The sequence below is a fragment of the Erinaceus europaeus genome, chromosome 16 (genome assembly GCF_950295315.1).
Source record: "Erinaceus europaeus chromosome 16, mEriEur2.1, whole genome shotgun sequence".
Taxonomy (NCBI): domain Eukaryota; kingdom Metazoa; phylum Chordata; class Mammalia; order Eulipotyphla; family Erinaceidae; genus Erinaceus; species Erinaceus europaeus.
This window is the reverse complement of record NC_080177.1, coordinates 76,016,389-76,033,548: the sequence shown is the minus strand read 5'-3', so window position 1 is coordinate 76,033,548 and position 17,160 is coordinate 76,016,389.

Sequence of the window (17,160 nt, the reverse complement as noted above, 5' to 3'; positions counted from 1 at the left end):
AAGCGTCTTCAGTTACACTCTTTTTGTTTTTTAAAAGGCAGAGTAATATTCCATGGTATATATAGCCCACAATTTCTCCCTTCCTTCCTTCCTTCCTTCCTTCCTTCCTTCCTTCCTTCCTTCCTTCCTTCCTTCCTTCCTTCCTTCCTTCCTTCCTTCCTTCCTAGATTTTATTTATTTATGAGAAAGATAGGAGGCGAGAGAATGGACCAGACATCACTCTGGCACATGTTCTGCTGGGGATCGAACTCGGGACCTCATGCTTGAGAGTCCAAAGCTTTACCATTGCGCCACCTTCTGGACCACATAATTTCTTTATCCAGTTACCGGTCAGTGGACATTTAATTTGCTTTCCTATTTTGACCATTGTGAACAATGCAGCTATGGATGTAGAGGTGCTTATTTCCCTTTGAATTTGTGTTTCCATTTTTTTTTTTTAGGCAAATCTCCGAGAGTGATATTGTTGGATCTTAAAGCATTTCCATTTTTATTTGCTCAAGGGTTCTCACTACTGTTCTTTATAATGGCTACATCAGTTTGCATTTCCACCAGCAGTATAAGAGTTCCTCTTTCTCTACATCCTTGCCAACACTTCGATAAAAAGAATAAGTTACAAATCAGGAAGAGACCTAGTTATATAACTAAATATAAAATCTTAAGTATTAAGAAGGACTTCAGATTTCTTAAACCTCCGTTTCTTCTGTCCCTGTTTATAACATCATTTTCTCTTTCTCAGTTGGAATATTTCTAATTTTCAACTTATAGACAGAAATGAATATCAGGAAAATGTGTGGGTAGAACTCTCTCAGTATAATTAATAGAGATGGCTCCTATTGGCTTGCAATCCCCGCATTTTCTTTTATAAGATAGCTTTCACTTCTTAAAAAAGTGGAATAGAAGTAAAAGTTATTATAGAGGTAAAAAAAAAAATAAAGAGCAAAGCTTTTTACATTTTTAGTCACTATAATCAGATCCAGCAAATCCTTTTCCCCCGACACCTACAGTAAACGGTGAATGTGTGTTTAGGAAGTAGTCTTTCTAAGTTCCACACACTTATAAATATTCCAGTCCTTTTGCTCTTTTTATCTGCATGAATGGGAAGAACTAGCGCCACCACATCCTCAGAGACCACACGTCCATCCACTCTTTTCATTCCCTTCTTTGTAGACACAGCTCCTGTTGAAGTCACACGATCTTTTTCAAACATGATGACTCTCATGTTTGTGTATACTGTGAGAGTTGGCTCTTTTCTGTGTGGGTTCCCCTTCGAGTGCACTTTGAGGAATCAGAGGAGGAAAAAAGGACTTTTGACAGAGGGAATATCTCTGAGGGAAAGATCTGAGTAGCTGGTGACAGAATAAACTGCGCAGCTCATGAGAACTATGATAAATTGTCTTTTGGTCATGACATGCGTAAGATATATAAATATGTTGTGATTCTTTATGTATTTTCTATATCATTCAAAATTTCTAATATTTCTGACTATGGAAGCTCCTTTACGATGTATAATATTACCTTATATTAGTAGGGAAACTAGCAGTCTTAGAGCTTGCTAGGAGTGTTTAATAGTGGGATTTTTTTTTTAAGAAGGCATTTGATCAACATATATAAAGACCCTTAAAGGTTTATACCTTCTGACTAGCAACTTCACATGTAGTCATTTCTCTGAAAAACAATGAAGAATGTACAAAATATTTTCCATGTCAAGAATGTTACTGGGGCCAAGTGGTGGCTCACTGGTTAAGCACACATATTATAGTGCTCAAAGACTGGGTTCAAGCCCAGGCACCTGCAGTGGGAAAGACCTGGTGAATCAGGGCTGCAGGTGTCTCTTTCCCTGTCTCTATCACCCTCTCCCATCTCAATTTCTCTCTGTCTCTACCCAATAATAAACAGATAAAAATATTTTTCTTTTTTTCTTTTGTGGCCTCCAGGGTTATTGCTGGGGCTCAGTGCCTGCACCACGAATTCACTGCTCCTGGAGGCTATTTTTTTCCCTTTTGTTGTCCTTTTTGTTTTATCATTGTTATGGTTATTATTGTTGTTGTTGTTATTGATGTCATTGTTGTTGGATAGGACAGAGAGAAATGGAGAGAGGAGGGAAGACAGAGAAGGAGAGAGAAAGATAGACACCTGCAGACCTGCTTCACTGCCTGTGAAGCGACTCCCCTGCAGGTGGGGAGCCGGGGGCTCGAACCAGGATCCTTGAGCCAGTCCTTTGCACTTTGTACCATGTGCTGCACTACCGCCAGACTTGCATAAATAAAATTATTTTTGAGGGAGTCTGGTGGTAGCACAGCGGGTTAAGCACACGTGGTGCAAAGTGCAGGGACCAGCGTAAGGATCCCGGTTCAAGCCCTGGCTCCCCACCTGCAGGGGAGTCGCTTCACAGGCAGTGAAGCAGGTCTGCAGGTGTCTGTCTTTCTCTCCCTCTCTGTCTTCCCTCCTCTCTCCATTTCTCTCTGTCCTATCCAATAATGAGGACAATAAGAATAACTACAACAATAAAATAAGGGCAACAGAAGGGAATAAATAAACATTAAAAATATTTTTGAATATTAAAAAAGAAAATACATTAAAAAAGAATACTGCTAACAGTTGCTCATAATAGTGAAATATTTGAACAACTTGAACCTTCAATAATGGAGAAGTATTAATATTTAAAGTATAGAACAAAATACCAGTCACAATTTTGAAATGAGTTATAAACTCACATCAAATGCTTGTATTAAGCAAAATACAGAAAACAATAGTAATATAATACAGTGTGCAACTTGTGCACACTGAACTTTCTCAACTCTGTTTCTTTTTCATTTTATTTATTATTGGATGGAGACAGAGACATTGAGAAGGGAGAGAGACAGAGAGACATCTACCGCTCCTCTTCACCACTCATGGAGCTTTTCTCCTGCAGGTGGGGACCAGGGCTTTGAACCTGGGACCTTGTGCACTGTAATGTGCGTTTAACTAGATGCACCACCATCTGCCCCCAACTTTCTCAGCTCTGAATAGAACAATGAAATGATATAAAAGTTCAGGGGTTGTTCATTCAATGTAACTGGCTCACAAAATGTAAAAGTGCTATTAAGCGAAGAGGTTATTTATAGCCCACAATAGTTTGCAAAAGATGTTGGTTCATACTTTCTGGTCAGATTATTTCTTACTTGCCTGAAATTCAGGAATTTCATTCATGGGCTGCTTGACCCCTTAGGGGTCTGAGGTTCTTAGACTGTGTACTTCTAATGTATTCTAGAATTTTCCACATGTTTTCACTTGAAGTCCACTGGTTTAATTAATTCATACATATTTCTTAGTTATACATTGATTTTTAGCATTGGAATTAATTTTCTTATGTAGATGGTCAAGAAATGTTATTTTTGGCTGGGTCTGAAACAGCTGATTTTTTTTTTTTTTTGCTTAAATGATTTTTTCCCCCAGTCATTACTTCCAAAATGCGAAAATTTTGCAAGCCTAGTCAACCCCCCACCGCTCCATAAATTCTTCCCTGGTCACACTTTCCTAAATGTTCTTCAGGTGCTAAGTTTCTATTATTATTATTATTATTATTGACTGGATATTGATTGAAAAGATTGTAGGATAAGAGGGGTACAATTCCATACATTCCCACCACCAGAGTTCCGCATCCCATCCCCTCCACTGAAAGCTTTCCTTTTTTTTTATTTTTTAAAAATATTTATTTATTCCCTTTTGTTGCCCTTGTTTTATTGTTGTAGCTATTATTGATATTGTTGTTGTTGGATAGGACAGAGAGAAGTGGAGAGGGGAGGGGAAGACAGAGAGGAGAGAAAGACACCTGCAGACCTGCTTCACCGCTTCTGAAGCGTCGCTCCTGCAGTTAGGGAGCCAGGGGCTCGAACCAGGATCCTTACATTGGTCCTTGCGCTTTGCTTTGTGCCATCTGTGCTTAACCCGCTGTGCTACCGCGGACTCCCAGCTTTCCTGGTCTTTATCCCTCTGGGAGCATGGACCTAGGATCATAATGGGTGCAGAAGGTAGGAGGTCTGGCTTCTGTAATTGCTTCTCTACTCGACATGGGTGTTGGCAGGTTGATCCATACCCCCAGCTTATTTCTGTCTTTTCCTACAGGGGCAGGGCTCTCAAGAGGTGGGGTTCCAGGACACATTGGTGAGGTCATCTGCCCAGGGAAGTCAGGTAGGTGCCATGGTAGCATCTGCAACTTGGTGGCTGAAAAGCATTAAGATATAAAGCAGAACAAACTGTTTACTACTTAAAGGTAAAAGTAGAGTAGATGAGATTTGGGGTCTCCATGTTGGAAGCAGCTAGGAAGTCTATTTTAGGTTTATTCTTTTTTAAAATATATATTTTTAATATTTATTTATTTTCCCTTTTGTTGCCCTTGTTGTTTTTATTGTTGTAGTTATTATTGTTGTTGTTGATGTCATTGTTGGATAGGACAGAGAGTAATGGAGAGAGGAGGGGAAGACAGAGAGGGAGAGAGAAAGACAGACACCTGCAGACCTGCTTCACTGCCTGTGAAGCGACTCCCCTGCAGGTGGGGAGTAACCCGCTGCGATATTGCCCAACTCCCTATTTTTGGTATATTCTAAGAGGCCCATGACTTTGCTGATTTTTGCCTGAGACCCACAGCTAACATACAGATGGGCTAAAAGTATTGTCTGGGAAGATGGTGTCAGAGTTGGATATAGGACCAGAAAGCTGGATCAGGGCAGAAAGTAGCTCCCTTATATGGGAAATGTATATAAATATTGTTGACTATAAATCCCATTGATCTGACCTATGGCCCATGTCTATTCATATTTAGCACAGGAGCCTGTGTAACCTCTACATCCCTGTAGTTTCTTTTAAAAAATGACAAAAAAAAAGAAAACAAACAAAAACATAGTGAGACAAGCCAGAACAAGAAAGAGGGATGAATACCAGAGCTCAGTCACTTACCTGTGGAAATGAAGAAGCCGGACAATAAGGGAAAACATGAGGTGAATGTTGGACTGGGTATGGTGTATGGCACCAAAGCAGAGGATTCTGGGGGAAGGGGGGAAGGGAGAAGGGACAGGGTAGAGAGGTGAGGGGGCTCTCTGACATGATGGTGGCAAGGGACCTGGATTGAGGAGGAAGAGAGATGTCTTGCAGATACTTATCATGGGTAAATGAGAGGTTGCACTTCCATGACAACAACTGCACTGTAAGCCACCTTCCCCCATAAAGTAGAAAAATAAGCCTTGAAATAAATGAGTTCTGAGACAAAAATTTATTTTTATTTTATCCTCACATAGATCACATTATTTTGAATGCTGTAACTATTCAATAATCATTCTGTGAATTAATTATTCCATAGTAATCAATTTAAAGCCCACCCTCCTGAAGAGGAGTCTAAATCAGTTACAACATTAATAATATCTAGATGCCTTTGCTGCTATACAAATCACAGTGTAATTTTTAGAAGTGTTTTTAATTTTAGAAAATCTGTAAAAGTGCTTTAGAAACTGAAATACTGTTCTGTGGCATTGGCATTAATTAAATTGTTATTTAATATTTTATTCGCAGTGACTCTGCCTCTGTAAGTTTTATATATGGTATTTTAAAAACATCTGTGTGGGCATATTATCCACATTGAATAAAAGTACATGTTGTTCGCAGCGGGTTAAGTGCAGGTGGCGCAAAGCACAAGGACCGGCATAAGGATCCCGGTTCGAACCCCGGCTCCCCACCTGCAGGGGAGTTGCTTCACAAGCGGTGAAGCAGGTCTGCAGGTGTCTATCTTTCTCTCCCTCTCTCTGTCTTCCCCTCCTCTCTCCATTTCTCTCTGTCCTATCCAACAACGACAAAAACAATAATAACTACAACAATAAAACAACAAGGGCAACAAAAGGGAATAAATAAATAAAATAAATATTAAAAAAAAAGTACATGTTGTTATTACTTGGAAAAAGGCCCATGACAACTTTCATTTTAGAACTCTTGATTTCTTCGACCTTTTAGGCTAACATTACTCAGATCTGTGGTGTAATTAGTATTTACCCACAAGCAAGAAAATTTTTGTTTTTTTGACATGGGGTTGGGGTGGGTGGAATACCATTATTTAATTTTAAAAAGTCTGAAAAATGTGTCTTGATAATGCTCCTATTTCCTTTAAGAAGCACCAGATGCCTAATCACATTTAATTAAAAGAATCCTTTCTGTGTCTCTGAAACCTTTCTTTACCTACCTTCCTATCTCACACTTACTTGGTCATTTTTTTTTTTTTAATTTTGTGCTCTTGCCACTAACGTGTTGTCTCCTTATCCACCAATGCCATCTACCTATTTCCTTCAGGATCGAGGCCCAATCCTAGTCTCTCACTAATATCACCACCTCAGCAGCCTACTAAGAGAGTCTCGATGTAGCAGATAGGCCACATTATTTATGTAGAGCTGATAAGGCGCAAAACACATGGTTGGGTTTCCTGAAGAAGTTTGCTAGTTAACACTTCCACAAGGCCAGGCAGAATCTTTGAAAACATATTTTTGCTCCATTAGTTTCTAAGCTCCCTTTGTTCCATTTATATTTATGTTTTGGAAAGTGGGGCAAAACTGGAAATCGTAGAATGCTTATTCGTTCTGTAAGCATTCAGCATTCTCTGGGGGTTTAGTTGTTGTAGTCACGTGCCAGTGGGCTAATGTCAAACTTTTTAAACCTTTCTTACTCAGAACTAAGAATTTTAATGACAAGATGCCATCTTTTCCCCTCCATCTCTATGGTTTTCCATCACCATCTATAGATTACCCAAGAAAGTTTGACCCCTAAAATAGAATCTTTTTTTTTTTTAAGTCATGACTCTCACTTCTACTCTGTTTGGAAATATTGATCTGTCCCTTAGAGCCACCATTATAAATAAATTATGATTTTGCATCATTCCCAGAAAAAATTTCCTCTGTTGTTTTGCCATACCCTGTGAATCAATGGTAGTAACCCTTTGCTGTTATCTTACGTTTAAAAATGTTTATGAGAGAGAGAGATATGCTGTTTCACCTTATATTGTGTTTTTGAAGTATCTCTATGGTAATCTATTTAACCATATATAATAATCCAGAGGATTAAAGAATAGGAAAGCTTCCAAAGGAGAGGATGGGGTAGGGAACTCTGGTGGTGTGGAATCGAACCTCTCTAATCCTATGGTTTTGTCGATCATTATTAAGTCAGTAAAAATAATAATAGTAATAATAATAATCCAAGTTTTGAAGGAACTCTAATGTGTTCCTTACCAATGAGTTATTTCTTTTTAATATTTCTCACTTCTCTACTGAACAGCTTTTTTCAAGCTTGCTTTAAAAGCATTTGGTACATCTCTGACAGAGAATTCCCCTTAAGCTGCTGTCTGCTGTTCCTCAGAAAAAAAAAAAAACTCTCTGAAAATCTGAAAACCTGCTTCTATGAGAATCTTACTTCAATTTCACCACTTTTTTATTTTATTTTATTTTTTAATTTTATATTTGCATAAATTGTAGAGGTTTACTTGCACACACATTATTACAGTTGAGCTCAGTGTGTAGTAATGAAGAAGCAATTATAGAAGCCAGACCTTCCGCCTTCTGCATCCCACAATGACTCTGGGTCCATACTCCCAGAGGGGTAAAGAATAGGAAAGCTATCAGGGGAGGGGGTGGGATACAGAGTTCTGGTGGTGGGAATTGTGTGGAGTTGTACTCCTCTTATCCTATGGTTTAGTCAATGTTTCCTTTTTATAAATAAAATTTTTTTAAAAAAGAAATGACTGCAAGAAAGCAAAACAGGTAAAATGCAAATCACCGAAACAATTATAATACTGCATTTGTTCCCTCATTAATTTCACCTCTTGTATACCTTAAACTCTGTCTGCTCACGATGATTATCATATCTTTTTATTTGTTAGATTGCTCTTCTAAGCACTTAAAATGATAACCAGAACTTATTCTACAAGTTAATTCTTCATAGCACTGGAAAAATTAATTACTAAGTGAAAGTCACAGCTCTAGGCAACTTTTATATATGTACTTTAGTTTACTTAATGATTTATGGTGTTGAAAAGAAAGAAGACAACATCTTTTGTGTGATTTTCTAATATGTCACATCAGTAATATTTGTCTGCACTCTTAAGCTCTATGATAAAACAAAGGATTTAGATGATTTACATTAGAGAAAATGATTTGCTCTTGCAGATCATTTAAAGGGCTAAGACAAATAAATTAGCCTGCAATGATCTTTAGATCATTTGATTATGGTTGATATTAACAAGAACAGAAACTAAACTAAAAATCTCTCATTGAAGAAATTGAAAATGCCTTCAATCTGACTATAACCACCTATGTTAATTAGATCATTTAAAAAATGCATTGCATTTACCCATAACATTGTCTGGCTAGAGTTGTTGTAAAAAGGCTTGCTTGAAACCTCAGGAGGGTAGGTATTATCTGCCCCTTGTCCTCAGAGTGAGCATATCTTCAGTGATTTCCTGCCTTCAAGAAGTATCCAGAAATGACAGAGGCTATTTCTGTTTTACCACTTGCTTCAGTGGCTACAGTGAAAATTGTCATTGAGATGGAATTGTCAATAGTCTATCTGGAGGATTAATAGCAAATAACTGTTAACCTCCCATATGTCTGACTCCTGAGTAGATAGCATGGGAAACTTTTGAAGGACATAATTGACTCATTAAAATGGAAATTAATTATAATTACCTTTTCATTAGCCTGTGGATCTGCTAGATAGACTATCATTTCCTCTGAGATCCAGAAGGTATTTTTAAAAATAGAAGTAGGAACATAAATGCATTTGGCTGTTATGTCCTTTATTATGTAAGCAGTAGAAGAGGCATTCATGACCCTTGTCCATCTGGAAAGATAATTCTTCTAAGACAGAAATTTTAATGGAGGGCAAGCATCCTGCTATATGGGAAAATATTTATTGAACTGTGACACATGGATGTTAACCCACGTAGTTACCTGTCATAAAATAACTAAATTGAAGAAGAAAAGAATGAGGTTAAATAGTCTCCTGACACTAGGGTGCCTATATTCAAATTTTATTAGTGATTTAATATTGATTCACAAAATTACAAGAAAATGGTATAACTCCACACTGCTCCCACCACTGGGTTCTGTGTTTTCTTTCCCTCCATAGGAAACTGCAGTAGTTCTCCCATGGTCACAGATGTGGGTTGACGATTATTTCTGTAACTACCTGTCTATCTACACTTTTGCCCACTTTTTCTATGGTCTTGCCTTCTCTTTCTTTGTAGGTCATACCTTCATCTGTTAATACTTCTGAATGTCTTCCCCGCCCCCCCTTTTTTTCTTATCTCTCTCTGGGTCCTGATGGAAATGGGTTTCTAAGCCCTCTAAGTGGTCTTCCTCTAACATTTCTCCCCCCCCCCCTTTTTTTTTTTCCTCCAGGGTTATTGCTGGGCTCGGTGCCTGCACCATGAATCCACTGCTCCTGGAGGCCATTTTTCCCCCTTTTTGTTGCCCTAGTTGTTGCAGCCTCGTTGCGGTTATTATTGCCATTGTTGACGTTGCTTTGTTGTTGGATAGGACAGAGAGAAATGGAGAGAGGAGGGGAAGACAGAGAGAGAGAGGGGAGAGAAAGATAGACACCTGCAGACCTGCTTCACCGCCCGTGAAGTGACTCCTCTGCAGGTGGGGAGCCGGGGGCTCGAACCGGGATCCTTACGCCGGTCCCTGCGCTTTGCTCCACGTGCGCTTAACCCACTGCACCACCGCCCGACTCCCTTCTCCCCCTCTTTGAGAGTGTGGACCAACATTCTTTTTTGGGGTGCAGAAGGTGGGAGTTGTCACTTCTGTAAATACTTCCCCACTGGACATGGACGTTGACAGGCCAATCCAATACCCCTAGCCTGTTTCTGTCTTTCCCTACCTGGTTAGGGCTCTGGAGAGGTGAGGTTCCAAGACACATTGGTTAGGTGACCTGCTCAGGGAAATCAGGAAGGAATCATGATAGCATCTGCAACTTGGTGTCTGAAAAGCAGTTATGATATGAAGAGCTAAATGTTTAATAAACAGGAACCAGAAAGTAGCAATAGAGCAAATGAGAATGGGTCAGATTGATGTGGTAAACATTTAACTGTACTGATATATTTTCTTTAAGTTTGGGAGCTACTGTGCCCTAAACCAGCTTTTTAGTTCTATTCTCAACTCTGACATCTTCCCAGACAATATTTTTAGTTCACCTCCATGTTAACTGTCATACTCAGGCAAAAATTACTGAAGCAATAGTGTATAAAATCCCAGTTTGGGAATATACAGTCTTTAAAGTTAATAACACTCTTCCGAAGAAGACAAAACTGTAGAAGTGATCTGTCGGCTACAAACATCTGAATTACTTAGCCTGCTGAGTTTTTCAAGGCTTAAACACTGTATGTGTTGTGACCTTCTGTCTTGACTTCTAAGTTTAGTTTCTCACTGTTCCTTCATTGTTGACATTCATAGCAGGACACTGTGACAGTCAAAATTTTAATTTGTTGTTGGAGTTAAAGAACTTACCTTGTTAGTGCCAGGTAGACTCACCCTACTGTGGATAAAATGAGTAAACACATGTAAAACGCTTCAAACTGCCAGCCACTAAGTAAATGTTAGCTGTTATTAAAAATGTTTGATATTCCGAGTGATTCCCCAAGCAATGAGTCAACTCAGTGAAGTACATTTTGAATAGGCACATAGGGAGAAATCCTCAATGCGCTGAATCTGCTGCTGATTACATAGAATAACTTCATAATCCTAGACAACCAATGACTCAAAAGAGATGTTTTTTTTTTTTCCCAGAACTATAAATATATGTCTGAACTACTCTGAATATGAAAACAAAGCAAATGCCTTTGTCTTTATCCCCACAATGGCTGGCAATCTGTGAGTCAGGGAGTGAAGAGTTTGTTTATTTATTTATTTTGAAGTTGTAGGATAACAGAGTTTCTAGCCCAGCCATTTTATTTTAGAGCTCTCGTGCAGTTTGCATATGTGAAAATAGCCCTTTTATCTGGGCTCAGTATCAGCTGTACTGGCAGCTCCAGAGAAGTTCACAGAGGAGGCACTGTTCTAAAAAAGAAAATGAGCTTTGTGAAAATGTCACCACATTCTGCTACATCATGGCCACTTGATGACCATCTTTCATGTTACATCTAGCCGTCTTAATACCGCGAGTCTTTTTAAAATGCCAAAGATCCCCCTCCAAAAATACACATGAATCGCTCATCTGCATCTGCCCATAAAAATCATGTGCCTTTTAAAAGAGCAGTGGGCTAGAGACAAAGGACATCTTTCTGTCTTTGCCCTGGGAACCACTCACTCAGAACACCATATAGTTTCCTTAATTTATTGATGTCAGTGTTTCGTGGGGTATTTCTCCTTCCACGCTTTGAAAGACTGAACATTTATTAAGCCTTTAATATCAGCCAGCCTGCTTGCTGGATATTACGAATACCCTGTGCTGAGTTACCACTGATGCTCATCTGTGATCAGCCCCATCTAGTCATGACTCACCATCTAGTTCTTTTTCTGTTTAGTTAACCAGTGACTTTCTGTGCTTTTACTAGTTGAAGTTCACTAATAGAAGATTTTCTTTTTCTTTTTCTTTTTACCTCCAGGGTTCTCGCTGGGGCTTGGTGCCTGCGATACAAACCCACTGCTCCTATGACCATTTTTTTTTTTTTTTTGATAGGACAGAGAGAAATTGAGAGGGTAGGGGAAGATAGAAAGGGAGAGAGAAAGACAGACACCTGCAGACCTGCTTCACCAATTGTGAACCGCCCCCCTCCCCCCCGCAGGTGGGGAGCTGGGGCTCGAACTGGGATCCTTGTGGTGGTCCTTACACTTCGCAATACGTGCGCTTAACCCAGTGTACCACCACCCAGCACCCAATAGAAGAATTTTTTTTACACATCAGTTCAGTGGAGGTTTTAAATGGTGTCTTTTTTTTTTTTCCAAACTATTTTCAGCTTCACCACAAACCATTTAAAAAAAAACATTTAAAATTACTAGTGGGAGTCGGGCGGTAGTGCAGCCAGTTAAGTGCACGTGGCGCAAAGCACAAGGACCAGCGTAAGGATCTGTAAGCCCCCGCCCCTCCGCCTTCAGGGGAATCGCTTCACAAGTGGTGAAGCAGGTCTGTAGGTGTCTTTCTCTCCCCCTCTCTGTCTTCCCCTCCTCTCTCCATTTCTCTCTGTCCTACCCAACAACAACGACAACAATAAAACAACAAGGGCAACAAAAGGGAATAAATAACAAATAAATATGTTAAAAAATACTTATATTATTTGACAGGACAGAGAGAAGTTGAGAGGTGAATGGGGAGATAAAGGAGAGAGGAAGAGAGATTTAGACAGCACTGTTTCACCTGTCATGAAGCTCTCTCCCTCCTGCAAGATTTTGTTGAGGATCTTTGCATCAAAATCCATCAGGGATATAGGCCTAGAGTTTTCCTTTCAGGTGGAGTCTTCCTACTTTGGGGATCAGAGTGTTGTTAGCTTCACAGAATGTGTTTGGGAGTGTTCCTTCTTCACGTACTTTCTGGAAGACTTTAAGGAGAATGGGTGTTAGTTCTTCTTTGAATGTTTTATAGAATTCATTTTATAACATCTGGACCTGAGCTTTATTTATTTTTTTTATTGGGGAGGCTTTTAATTACTGTTTCAATTTCTTTACTAGCTATTGGCCTGATAAGTTTATTTCTTTTGTGTCAAGGTTGGTAGTTGGTATGACTCAAAGAATGTGTCCCTTTCTTCTAAGTTGTCAAATTTAATTCCATACAGACGTCCATAATTGTCTTTCAGATCCTTTGCATCTCTACCTCATCTGTTGTAATATCTCCTCTCTTGTTTATGAGTAGATTTTTTAAAAAAATTATCTTTATTTATTACTGGATAGAGATAGAAAGAATTTGAGAGGGGCAGGAGTGATAGGGAGAGAGCCAGAGAGACACTTGCAACACTGCTTCACCACTCGTGAAGCTTTCCTCTTGCAGGTCGGGACCAGGGGTTCGAACCTGTGTCCTTACTTATTGTAACGTGTGCTCAACCAGGTGTGCAGCTACCTGGCCCCATTTCTGAATGGATTTTACCAGTTTTCTCTTTTTCTCTTAGCCTTCATTCATTCTCTAATGGACATTCTCACCCTTTTTTCCCCTCCTTTGTTCTTTAGCATATGACTTTCTGTTGCTCCTTCACAAAACTGCCATAATGGGGGAGACAGAAACAAGATGAACTTATCTTCTGCTGCTGACATGTACCCTGGAGATAGTTTTTCCACGGCTGTGCTCTTTCTTCCTTCAACATCTACAGTCCTTTGAATGTATTGCTCCTGGAACACACCAGTTTAAAAACTTGTGTGTGTAGCATCAGATGGTGTCTGATTCTCTGTGACTGGGAGCAGAGGTTGTCCTGAAACCAGGACTTTCAGAGTTTGGTGCGGTAATGTGTTAAAGTGATACTGAGGTCAGGAGTTAAGGTTCTCATGACTCAGAACGAAACGTAGGAGTTGACATGGAACTGAACTAAGAGAAGCCAGAAAAGACAACATGAAGGCCAGAGGATTTCAGGAGCTCAGACAACCCTGGACTTGGGTTTTCTCAAGACCATAGCAAGAGGAAATTGAGAGTGAAGGCAAGTATTCCAGAGGTCAGAGGTCAGAGATGGACACTGTCTACCTTTCATTCAAGAACTGCAGTGAATCTTGCCTTAGGATGAGTTGCAGGGCACAAGACTAACCTTGTAGAATGTATGCTCAACTGGGTGTGCCACTCGCTGCTCCCTAAGACTAACCTTGTAAAAGGACCGGCAGCAGCAGGGAGGTTGCCTTTGGGAGAGATTTGTTTTTTCTGCTTGGGTTGTCCTGGGTCTCGGTGCCTGCACGGAGACACTACAACTCCACATTTGCCATTTTTGTTGTTGTTTTTATTTTCTTAAAGGTACAGAGTGAAATAGAGAGGGATAGAGAGGAAGAGATAAAGAGAGACACCTGCAGCACTGCTTCTCCTCTTGTTACACATTCCCCTGCAGGTAGGGACCAGGTGGGAGGGGCTTGAACCTTGGTTCTTGTGTGCTGTAAAGTGTGTTTTACCAGGTATGCTACTACCAGCCTTCTGATAGAACCTTTCTCTCCCCACCCCTATTCCCCCGGGTATCACTGGGGTTTAGTTTATGCATCTATGCATGCATGATGACTCTGTTGTTCCCAGTGGCCATTCTTTCCTTTTGTCTATCCCAGTGGCCATTCTTTCCTTTTGTCTAATTTTTTTTCACATTTTTATTTATAAAATGGAAATATTGACAAGACCATAGGTTAAGAGGGGTATAATCCCACATAATTCCCACTTTCAGAACTCCGTATCCCACCCTCTCCCTTGATGGTTTTCCTCTTCTTTGTTCCTCTGGGAGTATGGACCCAGGATCATCTGCTGTTTTGAATAGGGGTGGAATGCTGGGCTAGTGTAGGGATGTCTCTTCTCGGACACGTACTCTCTGGGTTGGAGGGAAGGCCACCAGAGGCAGCTGGGGCTGCTATTCACTCAGCGCTGTGATGTGAGAGATGACCTAGGAACTGAGCTGGTGGTTATGAGGTGGTTCAAATTCTTTATTCATTCCCACGCCCAAACTCTTAAAGGCCAGAAAACGGAAGTGGCAAGTTGGAAATGAAAGCGGCTTGACAATTCCATACATGATTAGGAAAGGGGCGGACAGAGGTAAAAGGGGTCTGGGAAAGATAGGAATTTTCTTAGCAACTGTTGCGAGGGGTTTAACTGGTAGGATTAATAATACCCTACAGGCAGGGAGGGTCTCTCGAGGATAGAAAAAGAATATATCAAATGAGCAGAATGGGTGGGGAAAGCAGAACATTGATATGTAGATAATAAGAGAGTGGCCATTGTATCAAGGAATGCAGGGTGAGGCAGGGGAGCTGGCTTAATGTTTTAAGGAATGCCAAGGAGCCCCTGGAGGCAGAAAAATGCAGGGTCTCTGGAGACAGGGAGTGGCTGACAGGGAAGTGAAAACTGGGACCCGTATTTTTTCCCCAGCTCAACCTTAACAAGAGGGAATCTGACAGGGAGATTCGTCTCCTCAGTTCCCCATTTTCCAATGGGAAAAACCTCACCTTGCTCAACCTGGTTCCCACAGTACTCCCAGCAGTGGAAAACAGAGAGCAAAGGAGATACAGGAGAGAGAGGGTGGGCCAAAGCGAAACAGAGAGGAGAGACCCCTGCAGCACTGCTCCATTGCTTGTAAAGCGTCCCCCTGCAGGTGGGGACTGGGGGGGGTTGAGTCTGGATCCTTGCACATGGTGACATGTGTCATTCTATTGGATGAGCCACCACTGATGAGTGACATCTTCTGACAGGCCAGGTCCTGAGCCAGAAATCAGCACGGCACATTTTTTTCTCACTCAGCAAAGTGAATTTCACCATCTTATTGAGTTCTAGTCCCATAGTCACAGCTCCCTGGAGATGACTGGAGGGAACTGGCACACTCTCATTTTATATGTCCTCCATGTTGTCGCAACCATGTGAGCTATTAAACACATGCTTTGCTGATTAAATGCGGGTGTGGTATGATAAAAGCAACACAGAAGATGATCGCAAGGACTTTACAAAATACATCCACTTATTCCCATTCACAAAAGTAAATGCTAATCCTCAATTAAAAAAAAAAACAAGAAAAACTACAGGGGGTCGGGCGGTAAGTTAAGTTACAGGTTAAGTGTATGTGGTATGAAGTGCAAGGACTGGCATAAGGATCCCAGTTCGAGCCCCTGGCTCTCCACCTGCAGGGGAGTCGCTTAACAGGTGGTGAAGCAGGTCTGCAGGTGTCTAACCTTCTCTCCCCCTCTCTGTCTTCCCCTCATCTCTCCATTTCTCTCTGTTCTATCCAACAACATCAACAATTATAACTACAACATCAATAAAAAACAACAAGGGCAATAAAAGGGAAAATAAATAAATATTTTTTTTAAAAAAGTAAAACTACATGGTCACTTGATTTCAGAGATACATCTGTGATACATGAGACAGACCAGGCATCTGAAAATAGTTTGAGTTTGTGTGTAATTGCTGTGTATATCTGTGCAGTGACTTAAAATGTGTGGGGATCAAAACTTTGCAGAATTCTCTCTACTGAAGGAATAGCTGAGACCTTTTTTCAATATTCACTTTTAATCATTTCCACATTTTTTTCCCCAGATGGCTTATTCTTTTCAAAGACCATTAATCTCCTTAGGAAAATATTCACCTTGGGGAGCTAGAAATTCCACAGTGAATCTTGTGGGGTTCTTCTTGGTCATGGAATATATATATTTTTAATTTTTTTTGTTTTCTTTTTTTTATTTTTTTTTAATATTTATTTATTTTCCCTTTTGCTGCCCTTGTTGTTTATTGTTGTTGTCGTTACTGCTGTCACTGTTGTTGGATAGGACAGAGAGAAATGGAGAGAGGAGGGGAAGACATAGGGGGGAGAGAAAGACAGACACCTGCAGACCTACTTCACCGCCTGTGAAGCAACTCCCCTGCAGGTGGGGAGCCGGGGGCTCGAACCAGGATCCTTAAGCCGGTCCTTGTGCTTCACGCCGCGTGCGCTTAACCCGCTGTGCTATGCCCGACTCCCCTTAAATTTTTTATTTAAGAAAGGATTAATGAACAAAACCATAAGGTAGGAGGGGTACAACTCCACACAATTCCCACCACCCAATCTCCATAACCCACCCCCTCCCATGATAGCTTTCCCATTCTCTAGCCTTCTGGGAGCATGGACCCAGGGTCGTTGAGGGTTGCAGAAGGTAGAAGGTCTGGCTTCTGTAATTGCTTCCCCACTGAACATGGGCATTGACTGGTCGGTCCATACTCCCAGTCTGCCTCTCTTTCCCTAGTAGGGTGTGTCTCTGGGGAAGCTGAGCTCCAGGACACATTGGTGGGGTCTTCAATCCAGGGAAGCCTGGCCAGCATCCTGGTGGCATCTGGAACCTGATGATTGAAAAGAGAGTTAACATACGAAGCCAAACAAATTGTTGAGCAATCATGGATCCAAAGCTTGGAATAGTGGAGAGGAAGTGTTAGGGAGGTACTCACTGCAAACTCTAGTGTACTTCTGCTTTCAGGTATATATTTTGCAGTAGTTTATGGATACGTGTGCACATAAGCTCTCTCTCA